Source organism: Protopterus annectens, chromosome 8.part0 (assembly GCF_019279795.1).
Source record: "Protopterus annectens isolate FY-2018-M chromosome 8.part0, PAN1.0, whole genome shotgun sequence".
Taxonomy (NCBI): domain Eukaryota; kingdom Metazoa; phylum Chordata; order Ceratodontiformes; family Protopteridae; genus Protopterus; species Protopterus annectens.
This window is the reverse complement of record NC_056741.1, coordinates 713,502,087-713,526,332: the sequence shown is the minus strand read 5'-3', so window position 1 is coordinate 713,526,332 and position 24,246 is coordinate 713,502,087. Positions and strand designations below refer to the sequence as shown.

Genomic DNA, 24,246 nt, shown 5'->3' with positions numbered 1-24,246 from the left:
TACATTTCATTAGTCTTTTTTTAAATAAGTAGATTGGATTCCTTAAAAATGGATAATTAATATTACATACAGCATTGTTCATATTTACTACTGAAACAACATCAGTCTGAAAACAAAATGTATTTTCTATAAGATTTTTAAAAACAAAAGGTATTGGAAGTACCATTAACAACTTCAGATGCACCAGCAATGTTATTGTTGACTTCAGCACAAGTAGTAGACTGCTCTACCAAACACAGCCATTCATCTCTTTATAAAGGAAGAAAAGTACCTGCAACTTCAGCCAAGTCCATGCCGGTTCATCTCTATTATGCTTATTGGTGGTCAGTAGCAAATCTTGTTGAAGATTAACAGAGTTTGGACCAAAAGTGCTGTTGCTCTGATTTAAAAATCAAAGTTGTGTTGAAAAAAAAACATCCTGCAACTCAGCCAGACTTCTCACTTCATAAGGAGAGGACCTGGGGGCATGTTCTAAAGCTAGAACTGGAGAAGAAGTACAACTGCCCGCCTTCTTTTTATGTCATCAGTCCTCCAGCTGGGAAAGTAAGGTCAATCAACCTTGTGAGGTCCCCTTTCAGAATAGTAATGACCTCTTTCAGATGGGCTACTTCAGAGTTGTTAGTAAATGAATTAGGCCTATACCCCTGTATCTAAAAATTAAATTAACATTGCATACCAACAAATTGATTCTTATCTAGAAGAGTATGTTTTAAATCAGCGTATTCAGACCTTTAGTTTTTATCAAATTCCAAAGTCGCCATTTCTATGATTTTCAGCAGTCTGAAAATTCATAATGATGTGGCTAAACCTCCTTTCAGGCCAATTGTTTCAGCGCACAAATCAAAAACCCATCCCCTGGCAGTCCTGGCTGATAAGTGGGCAAAACATGTTACTGAAGCAACAGCACATCTTATTAAAGATTCTTGGGACATTTAAAGAATAACACTTGGTGGAAGGAATTAATATTTTTAACCACTGATGTAACAGACTCTTCACTGTTACCCCTAAAAATGAAGGGCTTGAGTTGTTCCATGACACCCTCAATAGAGTCTCTTCCATAACTAATGATAAAGTGGCTTTGGTGGTAGAATTAAATGTCTCTCATTTTAGACAATAATTTCATCTTTTTAAAGGAGGGTTCTTTCAACAAATAATGAATGCACCATCTGCCCCTGTTTTTGCCAATACTGTTCTGTTAGGATGGGAAAACCAATATGTTTTTAATAGTAGGTTTTCCAAGAATCTCCACCTGTATTTAAGGTTTCGTGATGACATTTTTATTTTGTGGGATGGTACAGAAGTGGAAATTCATTCTTTTGTTGAGTATTTAACTAAAACTATGGATTTTTTAAAATTCCCTTACAAATGGACTGGGGAGAGGATAAACTATCTTAACACCCTTATATCTCACACAGCAATAGGATTTAAGTCAAATGTACAAAGAAAAGATACTTTTTGTAATTCTTATTTACATTTTGCTAACTGCCACCCCTTTACACAAAACAAAAGCTTAGGTTACCCAGAGAACTTAGTTAGTGGCTTGATCAAAGAAGTGCTTAATGAATGGGGAAGGGGGGCAAATTTAAACCCCTTCTAGGATTAGGTCTTGACAAATCACCAACTGATGAAAATGAAAATATTTTCTAAAGAGATAAGGGAGACTGTCAAGAGAAACTGGAATATTTTCAAAGTGAATTCAAATATACACAATGTGGTAGCAACAACAATTTTCATAACAAAGACAGCATCTAATTTTAAGCAGCTGTTTGAAAATAAAAGGCTTGAGGATTCAAAAACTGACAAGGGTACCATCCCCTGAAGATGTTGCAAAGATCTTTTATAATAAAGATACAAACTCTAGTACATGATAACATCCTTAATAGCAAAATAAAATTTCAGAAAGGGAACTGTTCCACAGCAAGAGTTGTTTATCTGGCAAAGTGTGACAGCTGTCCAGCATTCTATTTTGGCAAGATACAGCATGCATTTAAAACACATATTTATAAGGATCTTTACGATACTGCCAGCCATAAAGAAAATAACCCCTTGTATAAACTCTCAATTAGCTGTACTGGATTTAGAAAGTTCTGCTTTCGCATTTTGGAAAAAAATAATATTAACCTGGGGGGGACTGGAAAGGATGACTTAGTAAAAGAGAACTTATGTGACAACTTAGGCTAGATGCTACTCTTTCACCAGAGTTGAATGAACGTGCATCAGCAGCACCAGTTTTGAATATTAGAGCCAATAAACTAATTATATATATTTTTTATATGGAACCTTTGATGTTGTGTAAATATATATATATATATATATATATATATATAGAGAGAGAGAGAGAGCACCCCCTATCAAACTCACCACTCAAACAACTGGGATGGTTAGAACTCCAAAACCATCTACTTTTGTCAACAACTTATCACCCAAAAGATCCTCTACCACCCTAATACCCCAATCCTTGCTAATCTGATTACTCCCTATAAAAATCTGGCTACATTACGCTCAGCTAATAGGCTTCTAGTTTCGACTATTAAATCCAACAACAAAGCTGGGGCCTCACTTTTCACCAGCACAGTGGGAAAAACCTGGAACCAGCTTCCAAGCAAACTCTCAACTCTTGCATCCTCACTGCTTTTTAAAAAAACATCTCAAAGAACATCTTAAAATACATTGGCTTTGTCCCTGCTCTAACCCAGACTGACACCTCAGTGCCCCATTTTGCACTCCCTTCACTTCTCTAACTCTACTGCTCTATGCTGATTACCTGTAATAACAAGTAAACTAACCTCAACTTAGAATCTAAAGATATAAAAAGAAAAAAAAAAACAACAAATCTGTATACTGTTTCTTTTATATATATATATATATATATATATATATATATATATATATATATATATATATATATATATATATATATATATATATATATATATATATATTTTTTTTTTTCTCTTTATTCTCTCATATGTTGTTTGTTCTCAGTATTTGATCTTGGCTTAATCCTACTATAAGACTCTCTACTAGCCTCTCTCATGTACAATCTGAATAATGTATTACAGCTCATGTTACTATTGTATATATTGTATTATTTGTTACTGCCTATGCTTTGAGCTTTTATCCCCGGGCCTCTACTGAAAGTGGACATATATCCAGTTAGACTAGCCCGGTCAACAAATGTAAAATAAATAAATACATTATATATATATATATATATATATATATATATATACACATACATACATACACACACATGGAGCAAATGTTTTTTTCACTGTGTTTATCACTATACGCCTTAAGCTTTTAAATTCATTCTTGTACCTTTAAGAATTGAATTGATGGGTTAATTATACAATTATTTTACTTAAACAATGGATTTTCTCTTAGAACAGTATAAAATGATGGCTTTTTGAATTGTTGGTTATCCTGATGAAGTCTCCTCAGTGGGACGAAAGCGCACAATCTCCAATTAATGTTATGTTTTATAACCATTTTGAATCCTCAGTGGTACTATTCTACTTGTGTCTCAGAATGTTTCACAACACTGAAATGTCCTTTTCTGGATTTATAAAGTACAAATAATATTATCTATGAATACAGCTAACACTTCTTGATTGTCATATCAGTTACACCCTTGATTTTGCAAGTCCCCTATTTTCTTTTCCAATGACTCTATATAGAAAGCAAATGAAAAGAAAACAGGACACCCCTGTCTGGTTTCTCTACTCAAACATCGCTTGCTGGAGAGGAAACTTCCTACCTTAATTTTTGCCTCTGACCTTTAATATACCCTCTTAATTTGCCTTATTATTGTATCAGGGAACACATATGGCACCAGCCAAGTCTATTAAAAGCCTTCTCTGCATCAAAGCTCAGCAACAATAGTAGGTTTTTTTTTATACTCTGCTTCATTCTGGATCATCGCTACTTGCATTAATCTTGTCAAATGTATGCTTCTCCTTCAGAAAAGCACACTGAAACATAGCTATCAATTTCAGCAACATCACATTCATTCTGTCAGCTAATATAGGCAAACACTTCGTAACCATGGTTTAAAGTTGAAATGGATCTATATGAATGAGTCTAAAAGGTCATTAACCTCTTATAGTAATACAGCCACCACAGTTTTCTTCCAAGATGCTGGTACTCCCCTCCATTTAAAACACTGTTAAATCCTTCTAAACTTAACACTTTCTTCCATTCAAACTTCCACAGCAATACTGTCTATTCCTGGAGACTTCCCTGTTGAATGATTATACATTTTTATCTAATCTCTTCCCATGTTTGCTATTAATTACAGAGCCTAATCTGCCTCTACCTTTGGCATAAAGTCTTTCATAAATATTTCCACTCATGCCTTTTCACAGTTTCCACATTCTTCTTACTTATACAAACTTTCTTAAAATATTCAAACTATGTCTAATTCTCTACAGGACTTCTGATTAGGTTTCTTGTTATAGACTCCTGAAGTTTGGCAACAACCCTTTCTGCTTTCTCCTGCCAAGTCGTTGTGCTAAAAGTTTGTGTGTTCTGGAACTGGCATCAAAAATAGTTGCTTAACCTCTGATAAGTTGTCTGAAAACAGGAACCAGGCAGGGGTGTCCTCCTTCCCCTCTGTTATTCATGTTACATTTAGAACCATTAGCAAAGAAAATACGGAACATAAATTCAAGGATATACTTGGTATGGTATTCAAGAAAAGTTGGCTTTATCTGCAGATATTATTTGTGCTTGACAGAACCAGAGAATGACATCTCAGTGTTGTGGAACATTCTGAGTCAGTCCTGTTTTATCAGGATATAAAATCAAAGAAGATAAAACAATGGCTATAGCTGGAGTTCAAGATGGCTGCACACTGAGTAACTGCTTAATTCTAGCTCTCTCAGTGTGAAAACTGGAACTCAACAGAAAAGGCCAGTATACTTGTGTTTATGGGTGAATTTCAGTAACTGGCTAGTAAGTACACTGCCCGAATGCCAGGAATAAAGAAATACAGAAGACCTGGAAAAAAAAAATCAGCTACAAAAAGTGAGGAAGAAACACTGACTAGGGAGAATTTTCAACTGTTCAGCCAAAAGTAATGCAACCATCAGACAAGACCTCCAATAACCTACAGGACTATATAAGACAACTGCATACAGACCTGGTTAAAATAAACAAATCACAGAGTATATCAACACAAACAACAAAAGGCCGGGACAAATGGAAGAAGCTTTAAACAGGTACTCAGATGAGATGATAAAGCTGCAAAAATCAGAGGTCGAAATGAAGAAAAGGCTGGCTGAATATGAGACTGTTCAGGAAGAGATGTTTCAAAAAAATAATAGAATTAGAGGACAGGGCACATAGGGAACACTTGAGATTTTCAGCTATTCCAGAAAAGCTGGAAGGAACAGACAATTAAATTTATGAAAGCAGAAATAAGCAACCGGACTGGTATTCCACAGCAGGACTTGTTAGTTGAATGGGCACATCATGTGCATGCTCCAAATCTAGCTATAAGAAAGCAACCCAGACCTTTAACAGTAAAGATGCAATCCTACCAGCAGAAATAGTTGATTTTGTCAAAACTGTGGCAGAAGGACAAAATACTAAAAGATGGAGACAGTAGAGTGTTTGCGGAGAATGATTACTCAACTGTACACCAGGCAAAAGAGAAGTAAATTCCTCTACTCAGAAAATGTTGAGATGCAGGTGTGAGATTCAAACTGCTGTATCCAGCTGTCTTCAAGGTTTTCTTCCCTGGAGGGAAGAAAATCATTTTTTGATGAAGTGCATGCTAAGGAGGAAAGACAAAAGTTTGTCAAAAAAACTGAGCTGTGAAACAGGAGATTTGGCTTCTTGGTCCTCTGGTAGTAAAGACCACAGAGAGACTGCACCTGTGAAACCTTTTTCAGTATTTCAATGGAAAATGTTGGAGAGAAGTAAGGAGCCATGAGAGTTGATTAGAAAAATCGAGAGTATGTTGGAAATGAAGCAGAGACAGGATCTGGGAGATGGAGAAGAACAGTAATAAAATCAGTAACTTAATGTGGGATTACAATGCAATAATTATATTTGTGAAATATGACAGCACAAGAAAATATGGCACTTCTTCAAAAATTGTTTGTCCAGTAGGGGACTCTAAAGTGTATATATATATATATATATATATATATATATATATATATATATAACTGTAAATAAAGAAAACATTTTCTTTTCTTAATAGTACTGTATCAGTGTTGCATGGTTTTCTTTGCATGCTATTTTGGGTGTAATGGGCATTGTATATACAAGTGTTGTTTTTATTCTTCTCCCCTCTTCGCTTTTTCTTCTTGTGCAGTTTTGAGAAACATAGGCAATGTAATGATAAATCAAAAAAAAAAAAAGGAAAAAGGGAGCCTGGTTAGAGGGGCATGACAGAGTTCAAATGAATGTGCTTTTTCTTCATTCCTGCATGGGAATGACTGATTAAGGACCTTTGTTTTTAGCCAGAGAGCAAGTAAATGAAATAGAATACTAAATATTACAAGTTTTTTTTTAGCACTTGAAATATGTATACTAAGTAGCATTTCTGCAGCTGGCCCTCATGTCTCCAAGGAGACAATCTGATCAAGAAAAACTGGAGACTGTCTGGTGGAAGGTGATTTGGCTGATGGAAAAGAAAAAAGAACAGAGAAATTGACTAGAACATAATGTTCCTTGAAAACAATCAGGGGTTTCCCCAGGTGTGACAGCTTTAAAAATAATACAAAACCAAACCAGTTAGACACAGTAAAGTTCTCTCATATTTTTAATGCAATGAGAATACAAATATAAACAGACATTTTTGTTTTTTCTTGTTCACCCTTCCTCTCTCTTTTTCTTTGTTCAGTTTTTTGAAATGTAGGCACTGCAATGAAAAAAAAAATGAGGATGGGATGAGATGGGGGGGATAGTGAAAGAGTCTAGTTAAGAGAGAGTATGACAAAAGAAAAATCAGTGTGATTTTTCCCATGCCTGCATAGAGAAATGACTGGGTAAAAACGCTAGGCGTTATCCAGTAACAAGTTTATTACAGGGCATGTAAATGAAAAAGAATACTGAATATTGTAAGGCTTTTTTTCTGATAAACAAGGTACCATTAGCAGTTTGTTTCTGGTATGCATGCCACTAGAAAACAATTTGATAAAGAGAAATGGCTAGGAGAAAGTGTTTACTGAAAGCATTCAAGTGTTTTCCCAACTGGAAGAGTTATAAATATATACAAAATTAAATAGCACTTACTAATAGCACAGGCTGCATTTTAGCATGACTAACCTTTCTTTTTGGTCAACTTTAGTCTGTCTGTGCAGCTATCAACTTAGAACTTATGTTCTTATTAGGAAGCAAGAACTTCAATACTTGAAGATGTACATAGTTTTGTGTGTACAAGTTCAATTTTTTTTTTTTGGGGGGGGGTTATTTGTTCTGTTTGAGGGCTTTCGCAAAAACAAAAAGTTATGTAAGATGTGACATAGGCACAAATGGATATGACATGAAATAACTGTATAAAAGGCCAACCTGCCGAACAGTATATACATATAACACAAAAGTTGGAACTAGACATTTAGCAAAACAGCAGTTATATATATATAAAAGGTGGTAATAATAACTGTATAAGAAAATGATGCTTTCTGTAATGTCTTTCAATTTCAATGGTCTTGCACATACATATAAAAAAGAAAGAGTAGTGAACTATACTAAAAAATGTAGAGTGCAAATAGCTATGCTACAGGAGACACACCTGGAAAGGACTGAACATGTGAATTTGATAAAGAAAGGCTTTCACAATGGTTATTCAGTGGAATATCTGGGGCAAAAGAAAAGAGTACTTATATTAACTGCAAGAGGAGCTCCAATAGTGATATAAGAGGGGGGAAAAAGATAATAATGGAAGATACATAGTACTAAGGGGCTACTGGCTAGGGAGGAGGATTACACTGGCATGCATTTATACCCCCCCTAAAACTGCTGTAATGGAGCTTAAGAAATTCTGGGAGAAATCATCGGCTTTCATCAAGGAATATTACTTATAGGTGGAGGCTGGAATTTGGTTTGCAACAGTGAAGATGTGTTTGGGGGGGCCTAGAAGGGAAAATATAACAAAGGAGGGTAGACATTTGAAGATGTTTATGAAAATGGCATGGAAGATGTGAATTTAGTACTAGGAGTTCAGAATGAATTTACATATTACTCACCAAGATAAAAAAACTGGGCTAGGCTAGATAGATTTTATACCTCACATGAACGTGTGCATTTAACTGAAGGCATTGAAACCCACCCAATAACTATTTCAGATCATGCACCAACAATAACCAAAATAAATACGCAAGGTAATGAAATAAAACTGAGACACCTATTGGTTGAAAAGAGAGGAATTTAAGGAATGGGTTGTGGAATTAATTCAGGAGCTACTAGAGAAGATAGAATTATCTTCTGAAAACATAGCTAAAGAGTGGGATAAAATTAAAGTGGAGTTTCAAACTAGGATGGAAATAAAAGAAAAGGAGATATGGTTAAACAGTAACAAGAATTATTTAGAGGGATTGACAAATGTTAAAGTATTGCAAGATAGGTGGAATCTATCGGAAGACAAGCAACTGCAGAATGCTAAACAAAATAAGGGATTACCTTGATTGTATACAAGAGTTTAGAAAGACTGCTGATAAGCAACAGTTTTTTGATAATTCTAGAGCACAAAAACGTTTAGCGCAACTCAAGCAACAGAAAGTAGAAAGGGCAGTCACCAAGCTCAGGGAGATCCTGTAGAAGTATTAGGAAATAGTTCAGAAATTTTATGAAACTGTTTAAAGCAGAGAAATATGGAAATCAAGAAAAGATACAAATGGAAATGTTATGGAAGAATAAGAAGGTGGTGGTAACAGTAATACCTAAAGAGGGTAAAGATCCATCAGATCCAGCTTCATAAAGGCCCATTTCAATACAAAACCATGATTATAAAGTGTTTATGTCTATAGTGGCTAAAAGAATGGCAAAAGTGACACCAAAATTGACAGCTATGGATCAGTGTAGTTTTGTGGAGGGGACGCAAACATTTGACAATATTAACAACACATTGATAATCCAGAGGGAAGAAGAATGTAAGAATATACCTCTTTTATTGGTGGGTCTTGATGCAGAGAAAGCATTTGACAGAGTAGACTGGGCCTTCATGAGCAGGGCAATGGAAGCATTTACTTTCCCTGATGCAATTATAAGGGTGATTAGAAGAATATATGAGGGATCAGAGGAGCAAATTAAAGTGGGTGGGTTCCTCTGATAATTTCTGCTTGAGTAGAGGAACTAGGCAGGGTTGTCCTCTCTCCCCTTTGTTGCATGCATTGTATTTAGAACCACTGGCAAAGAAAATAAGGGAATCAGAAATTCAAGGATATAATTGGTATGGTAGTCAGGAAAAGTTGGTTTTATTTGCAGATGATATTATTTTATACATGACAGAATCAGAAAAAAAGAATTTCTGTTCTTACCATAACGTTCCATGCGAGTTGTTCATCTCGCCTTTTTGTTCTTACACATGGGTTCGGAGTTGATCCCTCGGCTCCGAGTTGGCCGCTTTTCAAGCTCAAACTCTCAGAGGAGCTCAAGACACAGGATATATCCCATGATGCTCTACTGTAAACCCCAGATCTAGTATGCTGCACCCGAAGATGGCCTAAAAAAATAAGCACTGCAGTACCTACCTATCTAGGTACCTCTAGATTTGCAGAAAGGAAAACAAACAGTCTGTCTTAAGGAGACAAGCTGACAAGACCAACCAATCCACCAAGACAACCATCTTTCTCATCAGGAGGGGGAAGGTGGGAGGGAATGTAAGAACAAAAAGGCGAGATGAACAACTCACATGGAACATTACGGTAACAACATAACTTCTTTATGTGAAGTTGTTCTATCTCGCCGTTTTGTTCTTACACGTGGGTAACGTCCCAAGCACCCTAATCCTGGGTGGCTCAAAGGAGAACATTCCTGAGCACAGTGGAACCAAAGGAAGCCCTGTCCCTGGAGGCCCTGTCCACTTTGTAATGAGTGATAAACGTGTGAGGTCTGTGAACATCAAGCTTGTGTAACATATACTCCAGTCTGTTGGTATGATGTCTAAAAAAAAGTTGGGAGCTCAATGGACTGATTTAAGTTACTTTCTGAGCAGACCTTAGGAAGAAAGGTAGGATTTGTCCTGAGGGACACCCTATCAGGGTGGAAGATCAAATATGGGGGCCTGGAAGATAGAGCTTGGAGTTCAGAGACCCTATGCGCAGATGTAATGGCTACCAGAAATATTGTTTTCTAAGACAGAAACTTCAAATCACAAGATGACATGGGTTCGAAGGGGGTAAGCATCAATTGGGATAAAAAAAAGATTCAAATTCCAGGGAGAAATAGGGTGTTGGATAGGTGGTCTGAGATGGCGGGTCCCTTTCAAAAAGGCCTTACATAGTCTGTGGGACATGATGCTAGATCTGTTAAACCCTACATGAAAGTTGGAAATGGCAGCCAACTGAACCCTTATGGTGGCAGCTGCTGCGTCATCATAGAACAAGGAGGACAAGAACTCTAATATGGTATGAATAGGCGCAACATATGGGTCAACGTCATGGTGAGAAGTCCAGTGAACAAATCATTTCCATTTGCTATTATATAGCTTCCTGGTTGACAGTTTATGAGAGGAAACTATAATATGTTGGACCGTGGGAGACAAATCTTGAGACCTGGCTAATATGGGAATTGGAGCAGCCAAGCTGTCAGTTTTAGGGAGATGAGGGAGGGATGAAGAACTCCCGATGAATGAGTCAGAAGGTCTGGCACTGGGTCCAGAACCCATGGTTCTTCCACTTGATACTTCTGTAGGAAGGGGAACCAAATCTCACAAGGCCAAGATGGGACTATCAGAATAACAGTCCTTCCCAGACTTTTGGCTTTCTGTATGAACTTGGGAATTGGTGGGAAGGCATACAGGAGGTCTGGGGGACAATAGTGTACAAGCGCGTAGCTTCTGCATTTGGCATTCATCGGAGATGCAAACAGATCGCAGCAAGGCTGGCCCCACCTGCGGAAAATCTTGTCCGCCACCTGTTTGAGGGACCACTCGTTAGGCAACAGGATGGCCCTGCTCAGTTTGTCCTCTATCACGCTGGATGACCCCGGGATGTGCATTGCTATCAGAAAGCGCTTAGTGGATACAGCCCACTGCCAAATTCTTAGGGCCTCTCGGCATAAGGGATATGATCTGGTTCCCCCTTGCTTGTTGACGTACCAGACTACTGACATGTTGTCCGTCTGAACTGCAATTGTCCCTGGAGGAAGACAGTCGTGAAAGTGTTGCAACACCAGGAACAGCACTCTCAACTTCAGGACATTTATATGCAAATGTGATTCCATGCTCGACCAAGTACCTTGGACAGCCTTTCCCTGAAATAGCCCCCCCCCCACCCTATCAGGGAAGCATCCGTGGTCACTGTGGCTGTGGGTTGGGGAAGAACAAGGGGACGTCCAACTACTGTCTTGTCGCTGTTCAGCCACCAATTGAGATCCTTCTTGCAAAGATTTGTTAACAGAATCTTGTGCGACATGGGCAGTTGTTGGTAAGACCACTGTGTGAAGAGTAACCACATGTGCATGCGCCTCAACGGGACTGCTATTAGCGTTGCTGCTATTGTGCCTAACAGCTTCAATATCTGGGATGCAGGAGCTTTGTCCTGGGTCAACAGACTGGACAACTGACTTCTTAGGGATAAGATTCTTGTTTGAGACAATCTGATCCTTGAATCAACAGTGTCTAGCTCTGCTCCTATAAAGATAATACGCTGCGAGGGCAATAACACAGATTTTTCAAAGTTTAAGGTTTTGCCCAACTGGGAACACAGGTTGATAGTGTAGTCTCTTGCCTGAATTAGTTGATGCCTGGAGGTGGCGGTGAGGAGCCAGTCATCCAGATATGGAAACACCCAGAATCCTAAGCATCTTAGGTGAGCCGTGACCACTGCCATACATTTGGTGAACACTCTGGGGGCTGTGGTGAGACCAAAGGGCAGGGCTCTGAATTGGTAATGACTGGCCCCCAGTCGGAAACGCAAGTGATCTCTGGATGATCTGGCCATTTTGATGTGGTAGTAAGCATCCTTGAGATCTATAGAGCACATCCAATCGCCCGTTTCTAGAAATGGAAGTATCGATTGAAGCGTGACCATCCGGAACTTTTCCATCCTGACGAAGGTGTTGAGTTTGCTGAGGTCTAGTATGGGCCACCAGTCCCCTGTTTTCTTTGGAACTAAAAAGAACCTTGAGTAAGTTCCGAATCCTATCTGGTCCGCCGGGACTGGCTGGATGACTCTTATCTAGCAGGTTTTGAATCTCTGTGGCTGCTAGTTTTCACAGACTGGGTGGAACATCTGGAATACTTGTACACATGGGAGGGAATTTTGCAAAGGAATGTTGTAATCTCTGGAAATGATGCTTTTTACCCAAGAATCCATTGTAATGCTTAGCCAGGCATTTGGGTATAAAGCCAAGTGATCCCCGACTGCCTCCACAGCAGGACAGCCGGGCTTCCTCTCAGGAACGCTGATAGTGCTTACCAGAGAACTGCACCCTGTCACCCTGATTTTGCGGACCCCCTCTGCCGTTTGGGCAGCGTCTTCCATTTTTACCTCCTCGTCTGCCCCTAGAGGGGGTATCAGTAGGTGTGTTCTGAAAAGCTCCTTGGGGCTTTCGAAACCACATTTTTCCACTTCGTTGCCCTTTAGGGTATGGTCTAGTTGGAGTGGAAAAACGGACTCCTACAGCAGACAGAGTCTTTCCTTCTTGTTAAGCGTCTCCTTAACTTTAGGCCCGAACAAGGTGGAACCATCGAATGGGGTATTGATGAAGGAAGACTTGAAGGCTTCTGCAAAGGAGCAAAGGCGCATCCAGGACAGTCTCCGAAAAGCTTTTGCTGAACCTGCCGCCCTACTCGATCCATCGGCGGCATAAGAAATGAGCCGCATGGATGAGTTGACTATAGAATTGAGGGTGTTGAGTTGTGCAGTCACCTTCTCAGAAATTGCATCAGCTGTGTTACCCTGTAGAGTATCTCCCAGCTCTTTAAGGAGATTTTGTTGAAGGCGGGTAAAGTGGGTTAGGTAGTTGAGCGATCTCATGGAAAATGCCGCAGAACTAAATATGCGTTTCCCATACCTGTCCATCATCCTAGAATCCCTATTAGGAGGATGGACAGAAGAAGAGGTTTCCGACATCTCTTTCTTGGTGGCTGCCGCCACCACCATGGCATCAACTGGGACTCCCTTGGTAAGAAAGGCTTTGTCAGCAGGGGAAGTAGTGAACTTGTTGGGCCTCCAAGGGACCGGTTCCACTGAATCAGGGGACTCCCACGCCCTTCGAGCAACCAAATCCATTAGTTCGTTGAAGGGAGGAGTAACCCAGGAGGTGGATGGTTGAGACCCAAAGGCCTTCAGGCGTACCGACTCATCCTCAGTAGGGGCAAGGGACTGCCATTCACCCCTCTGCCTTAAGATCTCCAATATGTCTGCAAATGAGACATCCTCTGAGGGGGATTGTGGGGACCCTTCTGATTCCTCCAAGTTGGTATCCGATGTCAGGGATTCCTGTGGGGAATCCAAGTGCCTCCTCTTGCACAGTCTCTTCCTAGGTACTTCATCAGTGGGAGCATCTGGTGAAGTCCCTGTAGAGGAGGGGCCACCCAATGGGGATACCTGAGGCTCTGGGTCTCGACGCTTGGTAGGGACCTGTTGGGAAGAGACAGAATGTGGCCCTTTAGGGGGAGGGGAAGAAAGATCCGAAGAGGTAGTGGTCTTAGAAGACATGACCTTCCTCCTCATGGCATCGAAGGCACCAGAATCCCGGTCCGAGAAGTCTGTCAGCTCCGAAGAGGCCGGCAGCCCCCCCCGAGCAGAGACCCCGTGCTCCAATCCAGAGGATGGAGCCAAACCTACCTGCGCCGTAGCCCCGAGGGGAAGGGTCGGAACCGAAGTCTCGGTCCGACTCTCCACCCGGAGCCAATGAGGGAGTGTTGGCTCCGAGACTACCTGGTTGGAACCGAGGAGATCAAGGTCAATGGAGCCAAGGGAGCTGGATTGAACCTCGGCTCCGAGGGCTCTACCAACATCGGTTCTCTCTGCCCCGGCTCCGAGAGTTCGATTGGCTTCGGAGGAGAAGTAGAGAGTAGGACTGGGATTTCAGGCTTCGAAGCAGAGTGTCTCAAAGCTAAAAGCATTTTGGCCAGGGCCGGGTTCTCTAGCAATCTCTTAACCACGCGGTCCAGGTCCACATCAGATAACCTTGAAGAATGGGTTGAGGGATGGGTTGAAGGGGCCGAAGACGGCACCGATTGAAGAATCGGAGACTGAGGAGTCTCCAACACCAGATCCACAACTGGACTCAGAGATAAAGGTTCGGTACATGGCTCCAAAGGCTGTGGAGCTGATGATCGAACCATACTAGAGGAGCTCGGAGCAGAGGACTTGGGCTCCAAGGACCACTTGGACGACTTCGACCCCTTCAAATCCTTGGAAGAAAGATCGGTCTTGTCCAGCACAGCCTAAAAATCAGGCTTCAGGAGTCCTCTATCCACCAGCTTCCTGTGCCTTTCCAGAAGAACCCTGGCGCTAAAGGAGTGGCAGATAGAGCACACTTCCTGCAAATGAACAGACCCTAAACAGTACACACAAGTGGAGTGGTCGTCTGTCACAGACATTTTTTGCCCACACTCACACCTTTTGAAGCCAGACTTTATAGAGATATATATATATACAGATATATATATATATATATATATATATGTGTGTGTGTGTGTGTGTGTGTGTGTTCAGATCCCTGAACTCAAAACTAGGAGTATTAAACACAAAAAAATGTTATTCAGCTATTTTTTTTTAATATTAACTCTGTACAGAACTAGCTAATCTGTAACTGATCTAACTAATTTTAAACTACCACTAATAAAATTAGCACACACAAAGCAGCTGACAGAGCCCTGTCATGCCCAAAAACTAAGAAAGGCCTAGAACAAACAGCTGTTAAGAAACACTCCAAAAATATACTAGTCTACACACTAACTCTAACTAAACTCTATTTTTTAAAGACAACACTAGCTAACACTCCAAGAGAAAAATATTTTTTTAAAATATTTCTAAATATAGAAAAAAATAACACTGGCCCAAGCTTCCTCCGACTAGTCTGTAGATCCATTGCAGCGGCAAACTAGATCTGGGGTTTACAGTAGAGCATCATGGGATATATACTGTGTCTCGAGCTTCTCTGAGAGTTTGAGCTTGAAAAGCGACCGACTCGGAGCAGAGGGATCGGCTCCGAACCCACGTGTAAGAACAAAATGGCGAGATAGAACAACTTCACATGGGACATTACAGTCTTTTGGAACATTTTAAGACAAATCTTCTCGGGATACAAAATTAATTAGCTAAAGCAAGTCAATAGTGGTAAATTATGTACCATAAACGAATTGGTCCTGATAGATAGTGTAAATTAAAATGCTTTTCCCCAATATACTGTGTCTACAGTGAAAGGAAATTTGCAAGGCCAAACAACAGTTTTCCAAATAATATGCTTGCTTTGCAAGAAAAGTTATGTTCAGCTTAGATATTAACAACATATAGCTGTGGGCAATACTGTAAATGCATCCTGTTATAGAAAAAAAGGAAGTTGACTTTCTTGGCTTTCAGATGCAGAAATAAATAAATAAATAAATAAAATGCACACAGGTCAAGTGACACAAAGAGGATGTGGAGACACTTTTGTGAAGTCTTCAGATGCAGCAAGGACCAAAAAAGGGCATGAAATAACCATGGACTTTTTCATGACATAGACAGAAACAAGAAGAACAAGTCCCAAGGACATTAAAAGTAACATTGGTTGAAAAGAGTATAAAAACTGGAAAGTATGTTTCATTCGGGGGTGACGTCTTAGACCAAGTGTGCATTAGTCTATTCATCTGTCTAGCTGCGTTATAATAGAATTGAAATACCTCTGACAGAATTAACTGTTTGGCAAGAATTTACTCTGAGACAAATAAAGAATAACAGATGCAGCAGTACGGAGTTGGTCTGGTCTACTTTTGGTAATTTTCTTCAGAGGCAAAATAAAGACCTCTGCTTGACATTTCTTCAGAAAAAAACATTTCTTCAGTGGATATATTTCTTCAAGTCCAACAATATTCATATTTATGGGGTCATGATAAAATGAAGTATTTAGGAGTATGGATCAGAAATGAGGCTCTCAACAAAACAAAATCAAACAAAGGAGTCTTCAGAGGCAAAACACACACGAGCTCCACAACCCTCCACACCACATACCATGCATAGTCCACACACCAGTGTCTTGCAACCATTAAGGCATAACCATAAATCCAACATATTAGTCATAGGAGACACCATTGTTTGGCACACAGATGTGCCTCTCACCAGGCTGGATAAGAAGAAAGTCACAGTTAGTTGTCAGGTGCCAGAATCTGCCATATCACACACACACTCAAGTCTCTCAACAACAGGTACTGTTATGACTCTGTCATAGTCCATGTTGGCATGGATGACTTGAGATCTACCTCTCTGGAATATATGAAAAGAGACATGACTGAGCTCGCTGAGTATGTGTCTCAGGCAGTTACGTCCCTAGCCTTAAGCAGCATTCTACAGTCACCAAGAATGATGCCTCAATACAAACAGAAAATGACTGACATTAACAATTGGCTTAGTTTCTGGTGTCATTCCAGGAGGAACCAGTACCTGACAGCCTGGGAAGATATGATCGATAGACCATGATGCTTTGCTACAGATGGCCTGCATCTGTCTCACTTGGGCTTCAGGCTTCTATTTTGCAAGGTGGCAGTAGTATTGTCTGACTAAGTATTGTGGCTACAATGGGAACACAGCAGTTTCCTCTCCATTAAGCTTTAATCCAGCCATTTGCTCCACCCTTTCAAAAATGGCAAGCACATTCTCACCTGGCGCATTGGGTTGTAAAGCTATATGATGCAGCCGTTTGCAAACTAGGTGGTCAAGTTCAAACAATGAGAGTGCAATGTTACGTTATACTGATGGAATTTTTCCACAAAATATAAATCTACAGTACCACTAACTCAGCCAGCAGAAAAAGCAGTGGAGACAGGGGGCATCTCTGCCTTACTCCCCATTCTAAACTAATCTCTTCCAACACATTCACCCAAACAAGGGGTTTTGTCCCAGTATATAACAATTGACACCAGGCTATAAAACATTGTGAAAATTCATGCAGAGTTGCAACCTGCCATAAAAAAGACCAAGGAATCATCTTGAAGGCTTTACAGAAGTCTGCTAACAATGTTCCTGTTGGGGATATTTAACGTTTGACAAATTTACTGTAACAAAATTCTGTTTCTGTTTGGACCCCCACCGCATCCTCCTTTTATGAACCCTAAATGAGTGCTCCTAATCATCAGCAAAAAGCCTTCTAGTTATCTTCCTAGAATTTTAGCAAAATCTTTGAGATCTGACTGCAACAGTGAGACTAGCCTATAAATGGCCACATCAAGGGGTTCTCTATTAGGTTTCAGTAGCATGACTACCTACGCCAGAAGCATGTTTGCTGGTAACTCTCCCACTTGAATAGATCATTCCTACAAGCTGAGCAACAGTATCCCCACATAGTTCTTTAATATTTTAAAACAGCCTGCACTCACTGTCAAAGTCCAGAGTTTTACCATCGGAAACATGGTCTATGGCTGCGCACATCTTCCTGAGGAAAATGGGTTTGCTCAATTCTTAATTATGTGGTTGTAAGTGGGCCTAGTCCGAGCCAGTCTGAGGTTAATAATTCAATGCCACTCCTGTCACAGCCAAGCTCACTACCATTTGGCATTCATCTGCCAATAGCTGTATGCTATTTCTAAGATCTATGGAGACCTCTTCTTGTGTGTTTGTCAGCACTATTATAGATATTTCTTTGCAATGTTTACCTCACTTTCCAACTACCATTTTGTAGATGTAATGCCCTTAGCCCAAATAAAACAATTTGTATCTTTTCCATTTTTACATAATGTGTGAAAACTACAAACTTCCAAATTCCTGTTTTTTTTTACTTTTTATTTCCCACCAGATCACTTTATTCTGACACCACCCTTGCATGCATCTACCTTTTGACTCCTTAATCTGGGAAACTAATTTATACATCTTCATTGTCTTCCCCCTTGATATTAAATGCCTTCTCCTGCCACAAGAAAAAGATACACTGGTGTCTGAAATCTAACCAAGCCACTGCCAGCTCACTATCCTGTTTGAGCTTTTCCAGTAATCAATTTTTCTACTTTCCCAAAAAGCCAGATTATCCCACCTTGCAGCATAAGCGGGTTAAGTTTCCATCCTGTCCTAGGTTCTTGTCAAACTTCTAGATACAACTTTACTATGATAATACTGTGATCAGACAGGGGTCTCAACATAATTTTGGAACTTTGGATCATTTGTGCAAGTGGTTGGTTTGTCAGACAAAATTCAAGGCAGATAGCCCTTCCTCCTGTGTGAAATGTATATTCTAACTCCCCTGTATGCAATACCAACCAAATATTTACCAAATGACTTTTTACCATAAATCCTAACACTTCCCTCTTCATATATGACATCTTCATTCTGCCAGATGGTATTCTGTCCAGGACTAGATCAAGGACTACAGTAAAGTTATACACATCTCCACAGGAACAGACGCCCATATATACACATTTTGGTCAAAGCTACTTATAACACCTTTATTGGAGTCAGGTCTTCCTCATTCAGCCTATATATTTGTCTAAACGCAAGAATCATTGAGGAGGAGATACTTTAAGCACCACCCAATGCTCCTGTGTTTTGGATTTTTGCACCATCCATGACAGTGAGCATTGGAAAGCCACTCCCCTATTTGAAGAAATCTCACTGGTGAAAAAATAACGGCCCTTCGATTTTACAAAGGTTTTAGTTTCCTTCTTACATCTGACTTTTGTTTCTTGTTAAAAAAAATTACTTGAGCTGCCAGTTTTGTAACGTGATTAACGATAGCCCCTGCACTGACATCTATATGCATGCTTTTAATATTCTAAGACATAAAAGATATCTTTGCATCTCTGACCTCACCTCCAATAGTCATATTGTTTACCACATGTGTAACCACATTTTAGTTTTCTTTTCCTTGGAAAATCAGAACACAGAAAAGTTATAACTCAGAAAGCTAATCATACACTCAAACTAACCTAACCAATATATTCCTCACAAAAGTTCAAATAAATAATGTATTCCCAGCTAGCACAAAAAGCTTGAAAATGAACATACCTCTTGAGGCCCTTTTACTTTGTCCAAGAAAGAGTTCCTCTCTCACCACTTCTGGTTGGCTGGGTTACAGATGAAGGATCTAGTCTGCCTTTCTCTAGCCTACGCACCCACTAAATTACCTTAAACAGGCAGTGAAAAGAGGCTTTTACTTTTAATTTCCAGTCAGATCACAATGTGTGTGTCTTACTGTGATAATTTAACATTCACAATATTTGTTGCACACCCTCCCATACTACTTGGAAATCAAAAATAACTTTTATGAATCAATAATAACTTTTAATAGTCAATATGATCAGCATCGTAATCAGAATACGATCATCATCATAGAGGTGACACAACATCCTGACCCCATGTAGGAAAAGGGGGGGGGGTGATGATGATGATGAATAACTTTTATGAATGTGTTTTATTTTTATTTATTTAACATTTGTTGACCAGGAAAGTCCGACTAGGTTCCACAGATCCTGTTTTCAGCGGAGGCCCAGGGAGAAATGCTCCAGAAGCATGTCTTTACAGTGCATTCTACAGTAAAAGCAAGTCATCCAAGTGATGCACAGTCTAACTTTATACAACACCTCCCATTCATTAGGAAATTGTCTTCTCATCTGACATTATTTAGTCTCAGTCCAAATTCTCTAAGCATAGCTTCAGTCATACTTTACCAGCAACTGCAGAACACTTGGATTGAAGGGGATATTGTGTCTTCCACTTTGTTTGCAGAAGGTGCCAGCTCATGCTATGAACTCTCCATCCTGTCCACTTCATTCATAGGAATCTCTGGGGATGAAAAGCTGTCAAAGCCATTTTCCTAAATGATCTGGGGATAGTGTAGCCAGGAGCATGAATCTGTTCTGAGAAAGGCCAACAGAATTGGACATGATGTACTTCATACCTCCTGACTTCTCATAGCATCCAATCTGCTTTCTTCCTTTTTTCTACCAGAGCACTTATTAGGGGAATCTGGCAGCAATCTTTCTCTTTATTCCCTGTATTTACAAAAGACTGGGGAACCTGTTTAACTGCGAAATAGGATTGTGATTGGCTATAACTACACCCTTTTAAAAACTACTCATCCTCAACTGGGAAATAAACTTGGTATTCCTGCTCCCTCTTTTAATTTAACAAAACAAAACAAAAGTACTAATCTTCCAATCCACCAAACTTACCCTAGACAGCTCTCATTTTAACATCACAGCAAAAGACAACACCACCATCCATCCTACAAGAACACACCAAATTACTAGGAGTAGAAATAGACAATAAACTGAACTTTGACATTCATATTTCCATGACCATTAAAAACGTGCACAAAAAACTAGGAGCATTATATAGAAATCAGCAACTACTTACCAAAGCAGCTAAAATTTCGGTAGCAAATTCTTATCTTATCTCTACCCTACTCTACGCCTCTTCAATATTTACTAACCTTAGACAATGCGACCTAAATGAGCTTGAAATCTGCTACAACAAAATCGCCAAATTCACCACAGGGGCTTCCTACCGTACTCACCACTCTCTCTCACTAGCAGATGTGGGCTGGCTAGAGCTCCCCCACCTCCTTCAATGGTACCAACTCGCACTCGCCCACAAACTTATAAACCAACCACTAAAAGTCCCATCCCTCCAGAATCTACTCCAACCCTACATAACCATGAGACCACTAAGATCCAACCACAATAACCTCCTACAGGTCACAAGAGCCAATAACTCTGCTGGAGAAGCATTATTCTCCTGCACTATAGCCAAACTCTGGACCTCCCTCCCATCCTCAATTACCTCTGTAACTTCTTGCACCCACTTCAAATCCTTACTAAAATCACACTTAAAAACTTGCCAGATATGCCCTTGCAACCCCCCCCCTAATACCATCCACTCCACCCACCCACTACCTCTCTCGGCTCCCTATCAACAACCTACTCTTAGCAAGCTTGGCTACTCATGTCCCCAGCTACCTATCACATAATACTAACCTTGTAACAACAACTGCTAATGGCTGTTATGTACCTCAAAAACAGATTGTATCAATTGTTCACTGATGAATCTCAACTACATTTGTAACCATGTTTAGTATATGTCACCATATTTTAAAATTGTACTATGTTCTACAGTTGTTTTACATCTATGTTTTACTCTTGTCTTGCGTCCTCAGCTGGACTAATGTCTATATTTAAATGCTATGTTTTTTAACTGTATAATGCAAGTAATACTTAATGTGGAGCTTTTCTCCCTGGGCCTCCGCTGAAAACGGACCTGTGTCCAGTCGGACTCTCCCGGTCAACAAATGTAAATAAATAAATAAATTTATAAGTGTGTCAGGAAACTTCAGACCGATTGTCTTTTCCCCAGTCTCTGCAACAGTGAAGATAATATACCATACGTTTTCTTTTATGGTATAGAAAAGCACTGCAGTCTAGGGCAATACAAATCTTATGTCCCGCAATCCATAAGTCAGTTCTTGCCTCCCTTGCCACTTTTAATATTGCCTCTCAATCATTACAATCTAAATATTGCTTTTGTTTACTGGGATAGTCTGAGTACAAAGTCCTTTATAATGGAGGCCCAAGAAGAAAAAGCTCCAAATACACAATTAATAAAGTACAACTGTAAAATGCAATAGTGAAATAAATACAACAGTAAATTACAGTAGTAAAAACAAAAGTAGCTTGTACTGCATTTGTGTTATGTACATATGGTAGAGTGAAAGGATACTACAGTGGTTACAAACATTAACACAGCTTTAAAAAATAATCTGTGGAGAAAGCAAATTTGATATGTGAGCAGTAGAATAGCAACACAGACTAATCATTTAAGGAGTTTGACAGAGTACTGAGGTTAAGCAAGGGAGAGAGTAGTGGGGAAATTATAACAAGGGTAGAAAGGTGCAAACAAACTAGAAACGTGTTGAAGTGCTAGGGAAAGTTGGGATTTTGACTCTGACCTAGAAGCTTTCCAGGCTCCCATTTGATAAACACGACTGGGTCCCCTACTTCCACCTATTCTAGCAGCCCAATAATACAGTGGTTATTCTTCCAGACCATTTTCCAGACCCTCTAGTTTAAGGTAAAACTTTTACGAATGGCGTGACAAGTCTTGTGTATGGCACAAATGGGCCGTTGTAATGGTTCTCTGGTCAGTAAGCTCCAACTGCTGCAAGGTTAACACAGTGGAGAGATTCTGTAGCTGATTTTCACGGTTTAAAGTAATGGACTTTATTTTTGGAACATACACAACTGTACCTTATAGTAGTATCTGCCACAAGTCCAGTATCAGCTGTAATTTTCACCAGAGTGAGCTCATCTTAATCAATGTAGAAAACAGAGACTACGTCCATTTTCAGAAAGACAAAACTTATAAAACTAAAACAGAGGGTTAATTAACCTTATAACATTTACAGCCAATCATTTAAAGGTACCCTAGATGCATTTATTTTATTTTTTTACTTTACTTATTTAACATTTGTTTACCGAGAAAGTCCGACTGGACACAGGTCCTTTTTCAGTAGAGGCCAGGGGAGAAAAGCTCCATGAGTAACAGTAAATTTTCATGCACACATTACAATAATCAAAAAGTATACAGTAAACATAATATAATATACATAAGAACATACAAATGTGTTACATCTTGACAACAAAACCTAGGCTTTGAACATAGCTAGTACTATTTGTAGGCATGACTTATGTCAAGATACAAGGTTAAGAGAGGTCGGTAGGAGCAAAGGATTAAACACCAGGGGGGAACTTGGATATGTTTTGGGTATACTATGATGTATCAGAGCACTCATGGGGGGTTAGTACAGGAACACAGCCACTTATTTTTTTAGATAAGCTTTAAGTTATGGCTAAAAGTGGTTAGTGGATGAGATTGAGAGAATGGAGTTAGGAAGGATTTAACAAAGCACTACAGTGCAACAGCCAAGACACTCTGAAATTTTTACCCCTTCACCATCCATGTGTTCGTGTGCACCTATTCATAGTTCTTGTATGTGCTTCAAAGCTTTCAATTAAAAACACATTTCTGTAAAATATAACTTCTATCCAGTCTAGCCCAATTAGTGTACATTGGGGAATAATATGTAAATTCTGTCAGGGTTCCTACTACTGAAGTCATCATCTTCCATATCAAACATTCTCATACATTCTGTAAAAAATCAATACCTTTTTGTTGTATCTTCCCTTCTAAGTTCCCTGATACAGCCTTATTAATGCAAATCAGGTTCCAGTACCCATTCACAAATATGAATCCTTGCTGAAAATGTATCTATTCTCCCCAGATTCTTTTTTTGTGTTTTAAGTAGCATATAAATAATAATTCTCCTCCTCTGCTAATAACCCCTTGCCAACAGAAATATATATTATTGTCCCACATCACTACAGGAGCCCCATAACAATCAGCATTAATATTTCCCTTTTCCTTTATCCCCGATATTCTGCTGAATGTCCACTCTAAAAGCCTTTTCAAATTTGCATGTTCATTTCTAGTCACTTTTACAAATGTTGTGGTAAGTCTTGTGTATGGCAAGAATGGGCCATTGTAATGGTTCTCTGTTCAGTAAGCACCAACTGCTGCAAGGTTAACACAGAGGAGAGATTCTGTAGCTGATTTTCATGGTTTAAAGTAATGGACTTTATTTGTGGAACATCCACGGGTGTACCTTATAATAGCATCTGCCAAAAGTCCAGTATCAGATTAGTTTTCACTACAGTGTGCCCATCTTAATCAATGTAGAAAACCGAGACTACGTCCATTTTCAGAAAGACAAAATAACTTACAAAACTAAACCAGAGGGTTAGATAGCCTTATAACATTTACAGCCAATCATTTAAAGGTACCTTGCTTAATTTTAGCCTGGTTAAATTCTAAGTGTTATTCTAAGCCTCTTAGTTTTGGTTTAAGCGCTTGGGCTTTAGGCCTACCCCTTAGCTCTCCC

General features: G+C 39.5%; 1 protein-coding gene across 3 annotated transcripts in view; it reads left to right on the top strand.

Moving 5' to 3' along the window:
- Positions 1-24,246, top strand: part of DAP3 (death associated protein 3) — a 1,113,059-nt gene that overhangs the window by 643,882 nt on the left and 444,931 nt on the right. The gene's annotated exons all lie outside the window — the stretch shown is intronic.